The sequence below is a fragment of the Manis javanica genome, chromosome 5 (assembly GCF_040802235.1).
Source record: "Manis javanica isolate MJ-LG chromosome 5, MJ_LKY, whole genome shotgun sequence".
Lineage (NCBI taxonomy): Eukaryota > Metazoa > Chordata > Mammalia > Pholidota > Manidae > Manis > Manis javanica.
In genome coordinates, this window is record NC_133160.1 from 12,888,516 (window position 1) to 12,909,000 (window position 20,485).

A 20,485-nucleotide genomic window follows, 5' to 3' on the forward strand; every position below is an offset into this window, starting at 1 on the left:
AAGGCGCCTGGAACAGCGACTGGCGAGCAAGTTCAGAAGAGCTTTTAACTTCCAGCTGCCACAGACAAAGGGGAGGAGGAGGGAGGGAAGGGGGGAGGAAAAAACAGAGGGAGGAGAAAATATATAGTTTCATAGTTTCTCTGTGCCTTGGTTTCCCCACCTATGAATTTATAATTTGGTGCTCTGAGAATCAAATTAACAAATCCTTGGGAAACACTTGGCTCGGGAAGAGAGTGGGGGTGGGGATTGGGAAGGAGGGCGAGAAGAGGTAGAGGAAGGTGGGGAGAAGGTAGAAAGGGATATGGGGGAAGGGAGGAGGGAGGGAGGGAGGCTGCCGTAGGAGACCAGGCCGTGGGGAGACGGGGAGACTGAGGCCTGGGGAAAGACAGATAGGGAGAGACAGAGAGAGGGGGGCAGAGAGAGTGCGGGGAGTTGGACAGGCCGAGTATGAAATGGATAGACACACAGACACAGGGAGGAAGGAAGAGAGAGAGAGGAGACAGCCAGAGAGGATGATTGAGGACAGAGGGACGAGGCGTAGAAAGAGACAATGAGACACTCAGAAAGAGAGAGACCAGAAGCAGGCACGGGGAGGAGACAGAGCCAGAGGTGGAGGGAGCCGGACAGAGACGGTGGCAGAGGTGAGAAGGCAGGGGACAGATCTAATTAGACGGGCAAGGACAGGGACTGGGCTGCGGGTGAGGACAGAGAGAAGGGAGGCTCTGAAGGCTCCGTCCTGTGTGAACCAGTGTAGAAAAGGAGATAAGAGCCAAAGAAGGTGGCGCCTGAGCTGAGTGCTGCCTGCCCCTGTCTGTGCCCTTCGCCAACACCTGCTCAAACTCAAGCTGCCCTGGAGCAGACCCTGCAATTAAGGCATTCAGGCTGGAGCAGCGGTTCTCAGCTGGCGGTGATTTTGCCTCTCGGGGAACATTTGACAGTAGACACATTTTGGTTGTCACAACTGGTGTAGGGGGGACACACTATGGCCACCTAATGGGTAGAGGCCAGGGATGCTGCTGAATGTCTCAGGGCAGACCCTACAACAAAGAATTACCTCACCAAACCATCACTAGTGCCAAGGGCTGGAGGGAAGGAAAGAGCCCTGGACACCGATGGCTTCTCTAAAGGAAGAACGTGGTCAGGGCATGGAGCGCTGGACACCCTTCTGATGGAGGTGAAAGGACTCACTCAGGAGACCCTTCTCGTAACCCGTCTAGCCATGCCACTCGCCCCCTCATCCGGCCTTATCCCATCCCTGCTTCGGGAAGAGTAGGTCTCCCTTACTTGTAGACTCCTCACGTTGTAGTATAATCACGCATACGTTCAGACCTCTGAGTACCTGCACTCGTCAGGCACTTACTTGCTCGGCAGTATCGCACGCTGGTTCCGTGTGCAGACTCTGGCTCCAGCCTGCCTCAGTTTGAATCCAGCTCCACCACAAACTACTTGTGTGGCCTTGGGCAAGTTTCATAGTCTCTCTGTGCCTTGATTTCCCCACCTACAAATGTACAACTTGGTTGCTGTGTGAATCAAATGAAATAATCCTTGCGAAACACTTGGCTCAGGGCTTGACACATGGTATGTGTGCTCTGAATCCTGACTGTTGTTATCCTCCCATTTGATCTGTACATCAACACCGTGGGTGGTGGCTTGCCCAACATCACTCCGCCTGCATGGGCAGAGCTGATCTCTGTTCTGTCTGGTGCTTCCTCTGTCACACACTACAGCACCTTGCTGCACCTGTCACACTGCGGCAGAAGTCCCTGCTTACCTCCTCCCATACTGGAGTGCGAGGTCAGGCCTAAGTGCCATGCACCAACCTGATCTCACTGCTCGCCAGCCATGTGATCTTGACATTTCAATCATTTGTGCCTCAGTTACCTCATTTGTAAAATGGGGCTCATACTAATATCTGACTGTTGTGAGGACTTAAAAGCAACATCATAGCACAGAGCAAGCATTCAATAATCACTGATGGTGTGAGCCTAGCATGGTGCCTGGCACAGAGTGGACATTCAGAGGTTTGTTGCAGAAAGAAAGAATTAGAGATAACGGTGGAGAGGAGTCTGAGAAGAAGAGATCTTCAGCGAGAAAAAGCAGTGGGGAGAAGAGAGAGGGAGGTTAAAAGAAAAATACATGAGTAGTTCATTCAACAAATGCTTGAGACCTACTGTGTGTACACAGATGTAAGAGTAACAGTGTCTCAGACTAGAACAACCTGTGGACAATTAAATAGGTCTGGCATCTGAGATGAACAGCATACACCAGGGCCTGGAGGCAGAGGCAGGCAGGAGGGAAGCTGTAGCAAATGGCAAAAGTGAGTAAGTAGGAGATGCATCTGGAAGTGCTGGCCTCTGGTCTCTGAAAGCATGAAAGAGTGGAGGCTAAGAATAGAGAGGAGAGGGGAGGAGAGAGACTGCAAGGAGGGCGATGCAAAGGCAGGGCTGGGAGAGATCAATGAAGGGGGATAAAACAGGAGAAGGACTTAGGGGAGGGAACAGGATGGCGCGATGGAGAATAAATCTCAAAATAAATAAAAGAGTGGTGGAGTTTGGTAGGAGGGGCAGGAGGGGCAGGAGGGGCAGCCAGCGGGAGAGGCACTTCCAGTCACCCGGGAGAGAGAAGGACCAGGGCATGGGGATGGAGATCAAAATGAGGGAGGGAGGCAAAGGAGGGAGCAGAATGGGATGCGGTGGAGCCGGGGTCCCTGAGGACCCACAGGGGCCCTGGTGGGTCCTGCTCCCTTGGCCCTGAACTTCAGCAGCTGATCATATATCATTATGTGTCTGGTCAGTGACAGCCTGATGGGACAGAGGTAGATGGTGGTCCTGTCTCCTGCTATCTTTCACTCACCTGACAACCCTTTGGTGGGGCTCCTTAGGCGGCTCCCAACCCAAGACAATAGGTGGATCTACCGAAGTGATTGGTCCTAGCCCTTCATCAACAACCTCATACTGAAAACCAAGGATGGGGGGTGGTCTCCCCAATTAGGCTTCATCCTAGGGATATGGGACTGAAGAGAAAGCCATGTAGCCAGGGGAAAGAAACTGGGCCTGACAGAAAAGACCTCAGGCAGCAGGTTAGCTGGATTTTAAAGAGAACAGCAAATCTGGCCTGGATGGTGTTTCAGGACAGTGGGGGTGCGGGTGTTATTGGCAGGCTCCCGGGCCAAGGTGGCGCTGAATTAAGGGTGGGGCTCTCTTACCAGTTTTCTCTGTTGCTTGCAGGATGTCCAGCATGCCCACCCTCCTCCCCCTCCAGGAAAAGCCCTGGTTCTCCTCCTGGGACACTAACCTCACAGCTCCCTGGAGACTGGTCCCCCAGCCTCTGTCCACCTCAAAGGGTGGTGATTGCTTCTGAAACCGGCGGGTCTGTGCAGGGTTTTCTGGGCAGCCAGCTGGGGGTGGCCACGGGAGAAGCCTGCCCCCACCCTCGCCTTCGCCCCCTCTCCTCTGAAGCCGGGCTCCCATACTAGTGGGAGGGAAATGGGGAGCCCTAGACACAGTGAAGTCAGATGGTGGAGAGGATCGTGTCTCCTACTGGGGCCTCCGGGGCAGCTGCTAGGCAAGGAGGGTGATAGTCCCCCTCCTGGGGGCGCTCCCTTCGCGCGGATCTGGGGTTGGAAGAAGGAGGGGTACCGCTCCCCCAGGTGTTTCCTGGGACTGGGCTGCCCGCGGGCTGGAAAGGCCGGCCGCTCCCGGCGGGGGAGGGGCGCGATCCGGGGGACCGGGCCCCCCGGCTGCGGGCTCCGGGCTCGGCGGCTGCCTGCGGCTCGGCACGGCGCTCCCGCCCGGCGGGCGCTGCATTCTCCGAGTCTCCACCAGAGGCTGCGGGAGGAAGGAAGGGAGCCGTCCCTTGCACACTTCCCCCCTAGTCAGACACGCACACTCCCTCGCTCCCGCTCGCTCACTCCCTCGCTCTCTCGCTCACACACACACGCGCGCACCCGCCGCCGCGGCTCCCTCTCTCGCGCCCGCTCTCCCTCCGGCTCCTCCGGGCAGCCGCCGGGCTCCGGACTCGTCCTCCCGCGCCGGCTCTCCCGCCCCACGCAGCGTCCCGAGGCGGCAGGGCTGGGGGGAGCCCCGGGCCGCTCCCCGAGGTAAGAGCGCGGGGGCAGCGGGAGGGTGGCCGGCTCGCGTCCGAGGGGAGGCTGCGCAGCCGGGAGGGAGCCCCCCGGCCGGCGGGAGCGGCCCGGTGGGGGCTCGGGGGCCGAGCCTCCAGCCGCAAGCAGAGCCCGGGTGCCCGCGCCCGGCCCCGCGCGCCCCCTCCTCTCGGCGGGGCGGGCGGGGAGGGAGTTTCCCACGTCCAAACTTTCCCCGGCGCGGAGCCGAGCCGCCTCTCGGCCCGGAGTCCGCGGCCCTCCCCGTCCCCCAGCCCCGCCCGCCGCGCGCCCCAGAGCCTCCGGGACCCCCACGGGCGGCGGGGCGGCAGCGCCAGGGGGCCGAGCCCGCGCGCCGAAAGGCGCTGGGGAGGTGGCGCGCGTCCCGGCGGGGACCGGGACCCAGGCGTTCCCGGCTGTCCCCCCACCCCCGCTGCCAGGGCTCGGCTCCCGGGCCCCTCCCAGAGGCGGGGTCCGGGGCCGGGAAATACCGCCCGGCAGTCAGCGTATGCGCGCGGGTGTGTGTGAGAGAGGTCGTGCCGCGTCCGGGGGTACCCAGGGGCGGGCTCCAGCCGCGGTGACACGCACGGCTGCGGCCACCTCGCGAGGAGGGGCAGCTGGCCCACCGGGACCCCCGCCGCCTCACCGGCGCGACCCCGCTGCCCTCGGGCCGTCGGGCCGGCCCGCGGACACACGGTGAGCCAGAGGCAGAGCTGCCGTCTGTCCTGGGACCGCGCTGCGGGTGCACTGTCCCTATGGAAGAACAGGGCCTGACGGCCTCACGTCCAAAGGGAGAGCCCTTGGGACCGACGCTCGGAGGCCGGAGAGGGCGCTGAACGGGGAGTTGTGCGTGGTGTGGCCGCGTTAAGTGCTGGGCGGCCCGCCACGGACTAGGTTGGAGCCGTCTCAGTAGCGTCCCGGACTTGATCTCCCGTCTCTTATTTCTCTGGCCCTGTCAGGCCCCTTCCCCACGGTGGGGACGGTAGGAGACCACCAGACGAGTTGCAGCGGGAGGAGCTAACCCGGAGTCCCTCGAGGTCTTTCCTCGAGGGGCACCTCCTGGTGGCGCGCAGAGAAGCGGCCGCTTGAAGCCGGCCGAAGGTTTCCAACCCTCGCGCCTCTGGGAACCCTCTTTCTTCTCTTAACACCCCTTCGGGCCTGGCCAGAGGTTACGCATGCCAACTTCATTTTCCACGGGTCTGGTTCCTGCTCTCTCCGGGTCCCTCGGGCTGGCCAAGGTGCCCTCAGCACAGGCAGCGACTCATTTGAGGTCTTTGCCTGCTGCCCGCCCTCTGCGGGTTCCTCCATAGGAGTTTTGGATCGTATCCTCTTCTTCCCCCACTAGTCAGCGCCACTGTCCTATATAGGCATCGCTTCTGTCTCGGAAAGCCATAGGCTCCTTCCTACCCATCATGCCCTTCTGTCCGTCATTAGTACCCCCCTACACTTGCCCATCAATGCCCACTCTGTCCCCCTTAATCACTGTTATTTTACAGTCCTTCTTGGAATTAAGCCCCGGTACCAAGGATATCCTTTGGTCTTCGCCCATCTGTGACCATTTCTCTTCCGCCCTTCTTTCATCCTGCCTGCCTCAGCTTCTCTCTTCAGCACTCACCTGTTCCCTGCCCCCCTCCCTGCCCAACCGCTTCTCCACTCCACCCCTGTTCCTCTCCCTTTCCCAGACTGGGATGCTCCTCTTCCATTCCTCCTGGAAGGGAAGGCCACCGTTGACATTTAAACACTGCTTCCTGGGGGCATCTGCATGCCCCTCTGGGACTACCCCTGCCAGTGCCTCGGGGGCTTTGCAAAAGCCAGCCAGGTCTCTCTCAACCAAGGGGCAGCTGCCCTTCCAGAGTGGCCCTCCCGGCTGGCTCTTGGAGATGAGGACCCTCCCTCCCCTGTTCCTGACTGTGAGCACATTAGAGACCGCCTGGGTCCCCTCTTTCCCATTTTAAAGTATCGAAAACAGAGGTCCAGGCCACACAGTAAGCTATAGCCAAAGCCACAATGGAACCCAGCTGTCTGACTTCCAGGCCTCACCAACTCTCCTTATATGTTGGGCAGGTCTGGGGGAAAACAGGACAGTTTCTTGCCTTCCCACTGTGAGCAGAACAGCAATAATAAAAGCCTGCTTAAATGCAAGGGATGTTTAAGTTAGGCCCCCAGTGCTCCACGCCAGTACCCCGGGGGAAGCTACTGGAATGCCTTTGATGGAGAAGCCTAAGTAACAGATGCTGAGGATGCAGCTCAGCTCCTAAAGGGGTTGTGAAACCCCCGGCAAGTCAGCCCTGTTATAAAAAAAAGCATGAGTGCGAGGGGGTGGCTGTGATCTCAGGGAGTTTCTGGTGGTCTGGAATAATACTTGCAGTTCCCCTGCCGTTTCCCAAGGCTCTGCTTTATTTCTGAGGCCTCTGCAGGAGCGCTGGACCCCAAAGCCCTCTAACAGGGTAGGACAGGGGCCCCAGGAGGGCCTGTCCCCTCCGAGTTAGCAAAGTTTGGAGTGGCCAGTTTATTTACCACATGAGCTATAGGAACCAGCCAATTAGATTTACTTTTCTTTCTGTTTCTTCCTTCCTTTTCCTTCCATCAGGAGGTTCCATTCAGAAATACGGCCTCAGGTATTCCAAGAGAAGAGGGAGAGAGGGAGAGAGAGAGAATGATTCCTGTTTACGTAACTCAGGCAGCAGCCGGTGCAGCTTGGCCTGGGAGGGGGCGGGAGCTGAGGATAGAATCAGGTGGTTCTGGGGAAAAGGAGGCCTTGAGGAGGTGGTTTGGGCTGGAGCCTCAGGGCTGAGGGCTTCCCCATCCTGCCCCGGACTTGACCCAAAGAGGGCGCTAGGGGTCAGAGACAAGATGGGGAATTCAGCCTTATCAGGCTGAGAGAAGACCCAGGCCTCAGGCCAGCCTCAGGGAGAGAAAGCTCAGGGACCCAGCGAGGGTGTGCATACCCTCCACCTGCGGGGGACTCCTCAGAGCGCCCTTAAGATGGAGCTCTTGACTAGAGGCCCTTGCTTTCTGGAACCTTGTGTTTTGATATAGGCCTCTCTAGAGAAAGCTGTGTGTGTGTGTGTGTCCCCTCCCACCCCCCATTCAGGACAGGTTCTGACCACAACTTTTTCATCAAGGCATTGGGCATAATTGGCCTTTGTCTTTTTTCCCAAGGAGGAGGCAAGGGGTAACAAAGTTGCCTGCAGAATGGTCTGAGCTCTATGTATCTGCTAGAGAGAGAGAATGTTTTTCTCATTGAGGATGATGCAAAGTGGCTGCTGGGAAACAAGGGGGCAAGACAGGGTAGGTGGAGACATGGCTGTGATGTACAGTTGGGCAGGTTGTTGGCTGTCCAAGGGCACTCAGTGCAGGAGGGGAGTAGTGGCTGAAATCCATCTTAAGCTCCACTCGACAAATCAGGTGCCTTAAAGACAAACTGTGTCCTCCTGGAGGAGGGGATACCTTTCTCTAATTTGCAAGAAAAGCTTCATACACTCCCCAGCCATGAGCCTGTAGGGTTACATGCACCAGAGGAGGATGCTTTTCTTTAATCCCCAGAAAGGTGACCCAACTGGGGGTTAAGGATATACAAAGTCTCACTCCTTAGCCTAGTTTTCATACAGTGGAGACACACTCTTCTGAATATGTGAATCTGGGTCTGAACTTCCTCCCCTGCACTTCCTTCCACACCCCATCAGCAGGCACCTTCCTATTGTCACACTGGACTTAGGCTGAAAACTTCTTGCTTCCTCAATCATCCACTTCATACCAGTCCCTCCTCTGTGTAATATAAATAGTTGATTAAGAACATGAGCACTGGAGTCAGACCAGCCTGGATTTGTGACTTGCTGGCTGTGTGACTTTGGGCAAGTTATTTTGCCTCTCTGAGCCTCAGTTTTCTCCTCTGTGAAGTGGAAATAAAAGTAATACCTACCTCACTGGGTTGTTGCAAAGATGAAATGTGCATGAGTCTGTATGGTGCTTAGCCCCGTGCCTGGTACACAGGGCACTTCCTAAACAAAGCAGTATTGTTACTGTTGTTATCCCTCTGTTTGCGGTCCTTGATGCCCACAGGGCTAGAGGCGGCTCTTTCTGTTTGGTTTGTGTGTGACTCTGGCTGCCTGCACCCCTGTAGGAGGGTGAGGTCTGTCTCTGACCTCAGGATCCTTTGAGGGATTGCTCAGGCTCTGCATGCGGCCAGGACATTGGAACGTGTTCTAGATTCCCGATTCATTTTGCCCTACTCTCTGCCTTTTCTCCCCTCCCACCACCCCACGATCTCTGCTGTGGCTCAGGTCTCACTAGCTTTGCCTAAACCATGGTGGCAGACTCCTGCCTGGCCTCCTAGCTTCTGATGCCCTCCTACCGCAATCCCTGCTGCAACCAGAGCGATCTTTCTCTAACGCAGGTGGGATCATGTCACTTGCTTGATTAAAACCCTTCCATGGCTCCCCATCGCCTACTGAATTAAGTCCAGACTCCACACCATGACATTCAAGGTCCTTGTAATCCGTCTGCATCCTCCTTTATCTCCCACTGTGCCTCCAATCCAACACTCCCGCATTCAGCCACACCTGCCCTTCTACCTGCCGCCCTTCCCTTGAAGATTTTTCAAAACATTAAAAACTGAACTCAAATAATTCCATCCATCTGTCTGTCTGGCCATTCATCTTATTCATCATCCAGTTTAAAATATATACCTACACATACATAGTAAGTGTTTGCTCTATGCTAAGCATTGTGTTAAATGCTAGAGATGCAACAGTGAGCAAGCAGACCGGATCCCCACGGACAGGAGTCTGGTGGTCTCAGGAAGGAGACAGACAATTAAACAATTCTCATAAGCCACGATATGAGCCATTGTGGGGAGGGGAGGGCAGCAGATGCTTCCAAGAGGAAGTGGCATTAAAGCCTGCAGGTTGATTAGCAGCCCTCTGTGGGATGAAGGTGGGGATGGAGAATGGGAGCAAGGAGAGCAGGCTCCAAGCCAAGGGGTGAAGGAAGTGAGGGAGAGTATTGGAGGAGCTGCAGGTTCAGTGGGCAGAAGTGGAGTGTGTAGAGATGGCGTGCAGGTGTGGGAGTTACAGGAAACGAAGCCAGCGAGGTGGGCAGCAGCCAGGTCTCAAGCATCTGGAAAGCCACAAGGAGGAGGTTGGACTTCAACCCAAGAGCAGTAGGGAACCATGAGGGGTTCCATCAGGGAGTGGTATGGTGGGATCTGCCTGTAGGAGAAGCCTGGCCCTGCTGCTGGGTGGAGAGTGGATGCATGGGGAAGATGAGGTCCAGTGCCACTGGTGGCTGGACCTGGGCAGCTTAGGGTGCAAGAGCAGAATGGTCAGCTCTAGGAGGCTGCATGGACTTGGTGGATGGAGGGGAGACTGTTTCCTGCTTGGGAGGTGGTGTGGGTCATCAGGGGAGCTGTTGTGGACAGTGCATGTGAGATGTTCGTGGGAACACAGTGCAGATGCCCAATAGGCTGCAGTGCAGGGAGGACGGGCCACCCTGAGCGCTTAGGCTGGAAGTAGTTTGAATGAAGGATGGATGAGATCAGGTAGAATAAGTCTGTAGAATGAGAAGGACCTTGAGGGACCCCTTAATTTCAAGGACAGGTGCGTCCCAGGAAGTCTTCTATGACCCATCTAGGGATGCGTGACTGCCATCTATCCTGAGCCCCAAAGCAATTAGTTTAGTTTCTTTTCATTGCCTGCCTCGTATTATCCACTAGACCTGTGGTTCTCAGCCAGGGGCAGTTTTGCCTCTAGAGACATTTCTGGTTGTCACAACTGGCTAGAGGGCTACTATCGGTATCTAGTGGGTGGAGGCCAGGGATACTGCTATACAACCTACAGTACCCAGGACCAGCCCCCACAATGGAGAATTATGCAGCCCCAAATGTTGATGGTGCTCAGGCTGAGAAGCCTGGCTCTGGATGAGAAGATCCTGAAGGCAGGCCCCGGCCTTTTTCATTTTGGTCTCCCCAGCGTCTAGCACGGCATGTGGCGCAAGGCAAGTGCTCACTGCGCTCGCTGAATTAAATCCGGGCTGGAGGACGGTCCTCGGGCCACACAGCATTAAGGTGTGCAATACTTCTGCCCAGCCCTACCCAGGGTGGCCTGGCCCCGTCCAGCGGGCTGGACCACGTAGTTTTACAGACACTTTAGCCAGGAGGGAAGGAAGCCAGTGGAGGCAGGCTGCCGGAAAGCTGCCAAAGACCTCGGTGGGTGAGGACATGCTGCTGTGTGTAGTGTTTTCCCTGTCTTGTTAACTTCTGTCATTTCTTTATCACCCAAGTAAATATATATTATTTTTTTAAAGCCACGCACGTTATAGATACACAGGCTGAGGAAACATGACAGCCTACTGACTAAGAACAGGGGCTCTGAAGTCAGAGAGAGTCAGGTTTAAATCCTGGCTCTGCCACTTGCTAGCTGAGTGAGCCTCTGTTTCCTCATCTGTAAAATGGTTTTAATGAACCTACCTTGTCAGACTGTAGGGAAGAACAAATGAGGTGATATAGACAAAGGCTCGGTGCAGTGCTGGGCTTGTAGGAAGTACTCAGTACAGAGTAACTACGTGTGTGTATGTGTGTGTAAATTTATATGTATGTGCATGTCTTTTTATGTATGAAAGCATGTATTTTTAATTAGCCATAATCCCACCACCGCTTGGCTACCATTTCGGTGCATATCCTTCTTGACATATATAGATTTTTAAAAAATAGAAATGGCATCTTGCTTTATACATATGTCTTTGTAACCAGCTTTTTTTCACTGTGTAATATATTGTGAATGCTTTGCCATTTCAATAAATATACATCTACATCATCATTTTTTAAGAGCTGCATGGCTCTCCATTGTGTGGCTGGGCCATAATTCATTTAGCCAGCCCCCACTGTTGGTCATTTGGGTTGTTTCCAATCCTTTGCGATTACAAACAATTCTGCGATGAACATCCTTGTACACGCTTCTTCACGCGCTTGTACATTGATTTCCTCGGGGACCACTTGGACATTTTTGGCAGGAGGCATGTGGCCCTGACCAGATTCCTCAAGTAGAAGCCCTGGGGCCCAGTGAGGAGGGGGCTGGGGGGCTCCCCAGGGAAGGGAGAGGATGCTCGATGCCAGAGAACTGTTTTGGCTCCTGGAAAGTAGGTTCTGATATTAAGACTTCTCTGTGAGTGAGAAAAAGGAGAAGCCCCTCCCTATCATTCTGTTGTCACTGTGGTGCTGCAGACCTGTAGGGGACCTGGGGTGGGAGGGGACCGTGTGTGTGTGTGATGGGCAAAGTGACAGACACCAGGCAGGCGGGGAACACAAGGTGGACGGGCCCAGGCAGGCTGATGGATGGGTACCAAGGCAGATGGATCCGGGTCAGTGGGCAGACAAGATGATGGGCAGTGATGAGCTGGACAGGTTCAGGTGACCAGACATAGGACTGTGGCCCCACAGTGCAGCCCACTGGAAGAGGGCATGGAAATGGTGTATTCAGGGACAACGGCGAGTTCCTGGGTGGTGCAGCCAGGCCCCGAGGCCCAGAGGCTCCCAGAGCATCTCTTCTGTTCTCTGTCATCCAAGCAGCTGTGTTTAGAATTATGCATTTTAGGGCTGAAAGGGCCTTTAGGGGTTGATGGGCCCAGCCCCATTATACAGATGGGGAATGAGGCCAGTGGGAGCAGGGGACTTGCCCGGGATCCTGCAGTGTCTCAGCAGCAGACTGAGTCTCTGGTCTCTGGTTTAGTCTATTTTCATTTCCATTTTTCTCAAATGAATCCCTGATTTAGGCTTGAAGGGAAAGGGATAGGTTGGCAGAGGGGGAGATTACGGCACAGCGGAGACACCTGGGAGGCAGAGTGAGCCTTGGGAATTTCTCTGTCCAGCCTGCTGCCATGATTCCACCTGTGCCCCGCTGCTGGGTACTGCTGAGAGCACAGACCCAGGAGCAGGACCACTAGGGTCCCATTCCAGCTCTGCCGCTTACTAGCTTAGTGACCTGAGATAAACTGCCCAACCTGTGCCTCAGTTTCCTCAACTGTACCTACCTTGTGGGTTTGTTGAGAGGATTAAATGAGTTACTAGAAGCAAGGCACTTAGCACCTGGCCCACAGTGTGGCTCTATGAACATTACACCACTTGGCCCCTATTTTTTCCTTTTAAATTGTGTATGTGTTTGTGTGCCCGTGCACACTCACACACCTACACGAGCAGGCTGTGTCCCCTTGAAGACAAAGATTGTGTCTTTCTCATCCGATATGCTCCCCCGTCACCATCAGGACCCTTTAGCCAGTTGGGCATGTAGTAGGTACTCAATAAATGTGGGTGAAGCAGCTCATTGGATGATAGCTGGTTAAAGGGATCAGGGGAGGTTTTGTTGGGGAGGCAGCATTTGAGCTGTGTGTTGAAGTACAGGATGGCTTTGCTGCAGCTGGGGGTGACAGGAACGGCACCCCAAGTGGTGGGGATGGCATGAGCAAAGGGGGTTGAAGCTTGGTGAATGTTTGGGTGACAGACAGTTGCCTGGTTTAACCAGAGCACAGAGGACATAAAGGAAAGAGTCAGAGAGGCCTGGAAAGGGGAGGTTCGGCTGACTTGAGAAGCGTGGAACTCCAGGCTGAAGAACGCAGGCTTGCTGACTGGAGTTGAGCTTTAGAAAGATCCTGTGATGGCATTGTTTTAGGCTCAAACTCTTTAGAAAAAAGAAGGGAAGCAGGGAGGGGCAGCTGAGATCTTGAGGAGACAAGCTGGGGAGACCATGGAGAATAGGAGCCAGAACAGGTGTCAAGGAACTAGGACCAGCAGGACTGTGGAAGATGTGGGAGATGAGGGCGAGCAAGCAGTGAGATAGGAGCCGGTCTCAGGCCTGAGTGTCTGGGAGAGTGGGGTGCCACTAGCTACGACAGAGCAGTCTACATCGCAAGATATGGGAAAAGTTGAGATGCCAGCTGGGATTATTCATCCACCCAGCGTCCTGTCTAAGCCATCTATTCATCGGTCCATCTATCATCCAATCCATCATCCTCCATCCTCCCGCCTCCATTCGAACATCCATCTGCCCGCAGTCCGCCCGCCTTCACCTGTCTCCACCCCGCCTTCCATCCACCCGCCAGCCACCATGTGCTCCCGCCTTTCTTCTCATTTCCTCGCTGTCCGTCCATCCGCTCGCACTCATCCATGAATCCACCATCTTTTTTATCCAGCCAGTGTAAATTTCTTGGGAGCCAACAGTGTGCGAGGCTCTGGTACTAGGCCTAGGATGAGCCAGGCCAAAATAGGGCACCTAGCTGACAGGCTGGGAGTAAAGAGCACACTTAATTGTCAAATCAACCCTAGAAGGAGGGCCTCCCATTCTCCTCACCTGGCCCACCCTTCCATCAGCCAGCATTTCTCTCACGCAGCCCTCACCCCTCCTGCAGCTTCGATTAAGTCCTTGATCCCCTCACCAAGTCTTTGTCCCCTCGAGACCACAGTTCTCCCAAATCCCAGCCCCCCGGCTGAGGCCCCCACCGGAACAACCTCAGCAGGGCCCCCACCTCTTCCCTGAGTGAAGGTCCTCTCCTCTCATGGCAGGGAGCCCCCCTTCCCTGGGATCCTCAACAGAGTTCTGCTGCCCTTGACAAGAGCCCCAGCCCCCTGCAGAGCCCTCGCCCACCCCTGGAGCCCTGAATCACTCCTTGAGCATCATCCTTCCTGGGGACCAGGCCCCTCCTGGAGGCCCTAGCCACCTCACTTTGCCCCTGGCCACTTGCTGGCACGCACTTCTCTTCCAGAGGCCCGTTCCTAACAGAATTCTGTTCCCCTGTTCCTAACAGAATTCTGTTCCCCGTCTGAGCTCTCCTGCCCCTCTGGGCCGTTCCCTCCTGGAGCCTTCCCACCCCTTGCAGAGCCCTTGTCCCACCCCCACCGCAGCGCTGCTGCTGCTGCCGCTGCAGGGACCAGACTGCCCTCTCCTTCAGGCACTGCCAGCCCACAGGTGGTGGCTCCAGCTCTGACGCCATCAGGGGCTCTACATCGCCCCAGGCAGCCCACAGACCCTACCCTGCAGCTGGCTCTGTGCCCTCAGGGGCTCATAGGTCCCCGGTGGCAGAGACCAGCAGCTTTGGCCGCTAAGCTTGGTTTGGCTCTTGGGCTGGAAGAAGCTGGAGACTCTTGCTGCTTCTGGGTTAGGAAAACAATCACTAATTAGAGAAAATGCTTTGGGAAATTGCTCTGCTGTGTGAGAGGGAGGCTGCCTTGGGAGGGAGGGAAAGAGGCTCCTAAGCCAGCAATGGCTCCCCATGGCCTCATTCATACACTCCAAACCATCTGTGTGGCATTCCAGACCTATCGCTTCATCTGACATGGTCACCCACTGAGCTCCAGCACACTCCTGCTCTAGCTAAGCCATTGCTCCAAGCTCCATCCCCACCTCTGCTCACCCGGGCTGAGCCCTGCCATCCATTCCGTCTGAACTGAACACCCCTTCTGCCCTCCACAAGCCCTTGTTACCTGTCTTGTCTCTTTTATAGTCCTCAGGGACAGGAACCATGTCTTGTACTAAAGGCAGACAGAGGCAGACACATCTAGTCACCCATCCTCATCCGAGACATATTGGCTGGGTGGCTTTGGGTAAGTCTCTGACTCTCTGAGTCTCCGTTTCCTCATCCGTAAAATGGGGATCTCCCTTACTGAGTGATTATGGCAAATGAATGAGGCAATGGGCACACAGCGCCCTGCTCACAGTAGATACTGAGTCAGTGAAGGTGCCCCTCTCCCTTGCAGCCAGATCAGAAGTTCGGGCTGTGCGGGCCAGCATCTATCTGTGAATGTCCATTGATGAGCAACACCCCCAACTACTTGCTGTCTTCCTGTCTATCCACCATTCCCCTACTGAGAAGATCCAAAAAGAGGGCCCCTGAGCTTCAGGGAGAACCCCGGGGGGTGCTCTCATATGAGACGATAAAGCATCTTATGTCAGGGGCAATTAGGATGGTAGCCAAGAGCTTGGATTCTCTAGCCAGACTCTCTGGGTTCAAGTCCCTCTGGTGCCCATCCCTAGCTGTCTGACATTGCATAAATCGACCACCTCAGTTTCCCCGTCTGTAAAATGGGTATGATAATCATAGTACCTGCTTATGGTGGGGATTAATAAGCTAATATTTGTAAAGTGCTTAGAACAGTGCCTGGTTCCTAGTGAGCTCTACAGTAAAAGGGTTTGTTTAATAAAACTGATGAGGGATTCAGAACACAGGAGTGGACAGCAGGAGAGCTCAAGCAAGACAGGAAATGGGCTTTTGGAATTGGATTTTTGCAGAGCTTGGGTCCAGCCAGCTGCCCATCAAATTGGCCTCTTTCTGAATGTAAAAAGGCTTTTTGTAGAGACCACTAGAATGCCTCATTTGGAGAAGATGAGCCCAGGGACGTCGCATGAAGAGGCAGCCTGGGAAAGGGACCCAGAGCTCTCTGCAGGGCCCTGTGGGTCTCACCTGCCCTTTCTCTGGCCCAGTGGAGGCTCCTGACATGACTACTCTCCTCCTACCAGTGAAAGATGAAGCAGAGCGCAGTGTCAGCTTGATGGAAGTGGAGTAAATCACTTTGTCAGGAGGTCTCAGAGAATTCCCTCCCGCAGTCTGGCTGAACAGGAAGTATTGCTCTGTGCTAGGTCTGTGCTGGGCACCGGGAGGGTACAGTGGACTGGTCATGGTCCTTGCCCTTGAGTAATTTGGGAGGTATACCCAATTCCTGGAGTCCCTCCTCTCCTTGGGCCTCAGTTTCCTCACTTGCCTTCTTCCTTTTTACAGAGCCTTCCATCTGCCCCTCTCTTCCCTTCCTCCTCCCAAGGCCCCTCCCCAGGCAAAGGATGGGAGGGGCCCCGTGGAGGAGAGAGAGTTTGTTCCAACTGGAGGCATGGCCGGAACTTCTGATTGGCTGATCAGAACCATTCTTTTCTCTGGTTGCCATAGCATCCATTTCCAGGGGTTGTCAGTGATGAAACTCATAATATTGTTTTCAAATAATCCGTGTAATTGAAATAACAATTGAGCTGTTAACTCGTCTCTCACACCCGGGCTAGGACAGATCTATCCTGCACCCTCCCACCCACCCCAGGAAGCTCTGGCCCCTCCCCACCCCCTCTCCAAGGCCCAGCTCCTTCCTTGAGATGGAGGAAGAAAGAAGTGCCTTTATTATAGAATCCTAGAAACTCAGGCCCTCAGAGCTGAACCAGGACTTAGAAATCAGAACCCCCCTCCTTTTGCAACCAAAGGCACAGAGGACAGAGGGACTTAACCAGGGTCACACAGGAGGGAAGCGGCTGAATGAGGACACGAAGATTTGTTTTATAGTAAAAGTTGGAGTGAATGTGCTGCACTGAGTAGTTGATGTAAAATCATAGAGCTGCCCCCTTCTAAGGACTTGATTTTGTATGACTTTTTACCCACCCCTACCTGCATTTTATAGGTGAATAAACTGACACTCTGAGCAGTGAGGCTTAATGCACATGTTTTTATAACTTTTCAGAAAATGCCTGTTGAATGGATGGATCTCAAAGAGCACAGACCATTTCTCTCCCTATTCACCCCTGCCCACCACCCAGGAAGAGATATCTAGTCTCTTTAGTCAGAGGACTTCCTGGAAGAGGGGATTGAGGGTAGGGAGAGATTCCTGGAGGAGCTAAGAGATGGAGGGATTCTAAAGTACTGACCCTCACCCCTCTTTGTGTCCGAGGCTCTATGTTCAGAAGCATAAATGTGAAGAATGCAGGTCCCTGCCTAGTGCTCAGCCTGGGATGGATTGAAAAATAGAAGAAGCAAGGCCTCTTCTGTGAGTACAGGTCTGTGTGCACACGTAGGAATGCAGGTCTGTACAGACAGCTCCCAGTAGTGGCAGCTCCGTGGAGATAAAAGCATTTTTAAGTGTCTGGTTGCTGTCCAAGGAACTCGCTGGATCGGCAGACTGCGTGGGTGGCTGGGGTGGGGGCACTTGCTGGGATTGGGGGTGAGGCAGTCTTCTGAATGTAAGACTGGGTGACAGCATGAAGTTGGCTTCTTTCCCTGGATTCTAGAATGTTGGAAGCGCTAAGGGTCTTGGCAACCATCTACTCACCCCATTCATTCATTCTTATTTATTTATTCAACATTTTTTGAGCACCTACTCTGTACCAGGCACTGTGTGGGCCATGAGGATATGAGGATTAGGGACACTCAGTCTCTAGCTTTAAGTGCTCTTTCAGTCTAGAGGGACACACACACACACACACACAAACACACCTGCCAGTGGCCAGTGGTCTTCTAGAAGGCTAAAGAGTGATAAGTACTAAGGAGAAGGAGCAATTAACTCTGCCTGCAGGAATAAGAAACACCTCATGAGCAAATGACTCGGGATCAGTCTTGAAGGATGACTAGGTGTTCTCCAGGCAGTTATTGGGGTGAACAGCATTTCAGAGAACAGAACATAAGCAAAGGCAGGGAAGTACAGTTGACCCTTGAACCACACAGGTTCAAATTGTGTGGGTCCACTTATATGTGTATTTTTCTCAATAAGTGTATTGGAAAATACTTTGGAGATTTGCAACAGTTTGCAAAAACATTTTCTTTTCCTTAAGATACTTTATTATAACAGTACAGTATATAATACACATAGCATACAAAATATATGTTAATCACTGTTCATGCTATCAGTAAGGCTTCTGGTCAACAGTAGGAGATTAGTAGTTAAGTTTTGGGTGAGTCAAAAGTTATACATGGATTTTTGACTGCATGGGGGGTCAGAGCCCTAACCCCCATGTTGTTTAAGGGTCAACTGTATTCACAGTTTGCAAAACAGTGGAAAGTGTGTTGCTCAAATGTTGGCTGCCTTTGTAGAAACTGGGTTCTGGAGAGGGGTGGTGGCTTGCCTAAAATGACACCTTGAGATGGGGTACAGCCAGGACTAACACAAGATGCTCTACTTTATCAGAAAACCAGAACATCAGAACTAGCTGAGTCTTTGAAAGACTCTAGTCCAAACCACCCATTTTTCAGACGAGGCAGCAGAGGATCATGGATGTTCAGTGTGTGCTTGGGGTCCCATGGTCCCAGGTGGGAAAGCTGGGGTTTGAAATATGATCTTTCTGATATCAAAACCTGAACTATTTTCACAGAACCAAAGCTGTTATCAGGGTGAGTGTCATCTCAGCTAGAGAGCAGAGGGCTCGGGCAAGGACAGGCTGGCCCTGTGGGACTGTGCATGTGGCAGCCTGGACCAGCTCCTGTCACGTTGTTGGCACTAACACTTGCACAGGAGGAGCACGGCTCCAGCAGGAAAGTGGGCTGCAAGACCATACTCTTGGTGGGAGTGGACTTGAGTCCTGCTTGCCCCAGACTCTCTGAGTGACCTTGGCCAAGACATTACCTCTCTCCAGGTCTTAGTTTCCAAGATCCTCTGTCTCAGAGGAGGACCCTCCGTGCCTACTCTCTGGGGCAGTCATTCTTAATGATGGAGGTGGAGAGGGATGATTTGAGCCACTGGGAGACACTGACAATGTCTGGCCACAGTTCTGATTGTCACAACTGAAGGGTAGGGATGCTCCTGGCATCTAGTGGGTGAGGACAGGGATACTGCTGTATATGCTACAGCACACAGGACAGCCCCCAACAAAGAATTATCCAGTCCTAAGTGTCACTGGCACTGAGCTGGAGAAGCCCTGCAGTCTGAGCCTTGTTTGTGAAGATCAAACGAGGCCACGAGGGTGGACACTGGGGGCTGTGCAGAGGTGCACCCCAGGCTGTAACACAGAGAAGCAGAAGTGGCCTTGATGTCGGGCAGATCTGGCATGTGGAGAGGTACTTAACCTCTCTGAGGCTTGGTTACTTCATCAGTAGAACAGGGGCAGTAATAATAGCACCTGTCTGGGAGACCGTTGAGAGCGTGTGATGAAATCACATATGCAGATGGCAGAGGAGCACAGCAAGGCAGGGAGTCGCGACCTCCGCCCCAGCCCCTCTGCTGCAGTCACGGGTCCTGAGCCTTTATGCTCAAGCCCCAGAGGCAGCTGTGCCACCCAGAGCTACAGGATCTCAGGCAACTTAACCTTTCTGTGCCCCCATTTCTCATCTGTAAAATGGGGATTACAATATTACATACCCTATAGGTTCATTGGGAAGATTAAAAGGAGTTAACAGATATAAAGCACTTAGACAGAGTAAGCGCTATGCGAGTGGCAGCTCTGCTGTTGTCGTTACACGGATTCTGTCTTATACAAGACCCTCAACACAAGTGCAAGAGGTGCCTCAGACACTGGCCTCTCTGGATGCCAACTCCACAGCTCTACCTGTACCTTCTCCCAACCCAAGCCTCCTGGGGACCCAGCTGAGGGCCTCTGCAACTCTGCTAGGCTGCCAGACTCCCCTTAGCAGTTCCCACCCTGCTTGTCAGTAACTTCATGACGCCCATCCACTCACTCTCCTCCTCTCCTGTCGGGTCAGCCCGAGAGCCAGAGGCAGCCACAAGAAGCCGGACCCTCCGGGAGGGGGCATATGGGCACCTGCCCCTCACTCACTAACTCAGGCCCCCCCATGCCAGCCCTCAGCCCTGAGCACTCACATCCTGAGTCCTGGCCACCCTGGATTAACTCTTGGCTAACCCTTCAGAGAATAGCTACACTGCCAGCACTATTGACATTTGGGGCTGGGTAATTCTTTGTTGAGGGGAACTTCTCTGGGCACTGTAGGAGAGACTTAGCAACATCCCTGGTCTCTGCTCACTCCATCCCAGCAGCTCCCCTCCTCCAGCTGCAACAAACAAAAATGAGTCCAGACATTGCCAGGTGTCCCCTGGGTGGCAAATTACCCCTGGTGGAGAACCACTGTTCTAGCATTTTGCTGTGAAACGTGGGCTTCTGTCTAATAGTGTCCTGGCAGAGAAACTTTTAAAGGCTAATGAATGTCCTCAGCTTGGGCCTGTGATGCCACCCTCAACTTACCCTGTTTTCCAACCAAATGGCCGTACACATCAGGCCCATTTCCCAAACTCTCAGCCATAACCAGAAACCCTGAATCTTAACCCTAAATCCAAAACTTCAGCCTGTTTCCTAATCCCAAACCTTCATTCAAATTCGAATCCTAAATCCTTGACCTATTCCAAAAATCTTCAGATTCTGTACTCAAACAGAATTCTAAATCTAAAGGTTAGCCCCTGTAGGAAACCAATACTTCTGGATCCTTCCAGCACCAGCTTCTAATCTCAGTCCCTGCTCCTTCTCGCCCCTAGAGAGTCTTTGGCTCAAGCTTCTGGCCTTCTTCTCCCTGTCAAGGTGGCCGCAGGTCCCGGGGAGAGGCAGGAAGGGCTGTGGGAGAAGGAGCCTCCAGGAGGCAACTCTGTCTCATAACTTCTCCCTCACACCACCCTAGGCAACCCATTGGGAAATTCTGTTATTTATTCATTTGTTT

At 53.9% G+C, this 20,485-nt stretch overlaps 1 protein-coding gene across 6 annotated transcripts in view; it reads left to right on the top strand.

The window, feature by feature from the left end:
• Positions 1–3,845: 3,845 nt before the first annotated feature.
• The window catches only part of CDH22 (cadherin 22), a 115,677-nt gene continuing 99,037 nt past the window's right edge, over positions 3,846–20,485 (top strand). For 2 of the 6 annotated variants that reach the window (XM_073236528.1, XM_073236527.1), the window contains exon 1: positions 3,857–4,099. The gene's annotated coding sequence lies outside the window, so the exon portion shown is untranslated. Of the gene's footprint in view, positions 4,100–20,485 lie in introns of all 6 variants that reach the window. The other 4 variants (XM_073236530.1, XM_073236529.1, XM_037006226.2 and 1 more) reach the window with 4 other exon arrangements.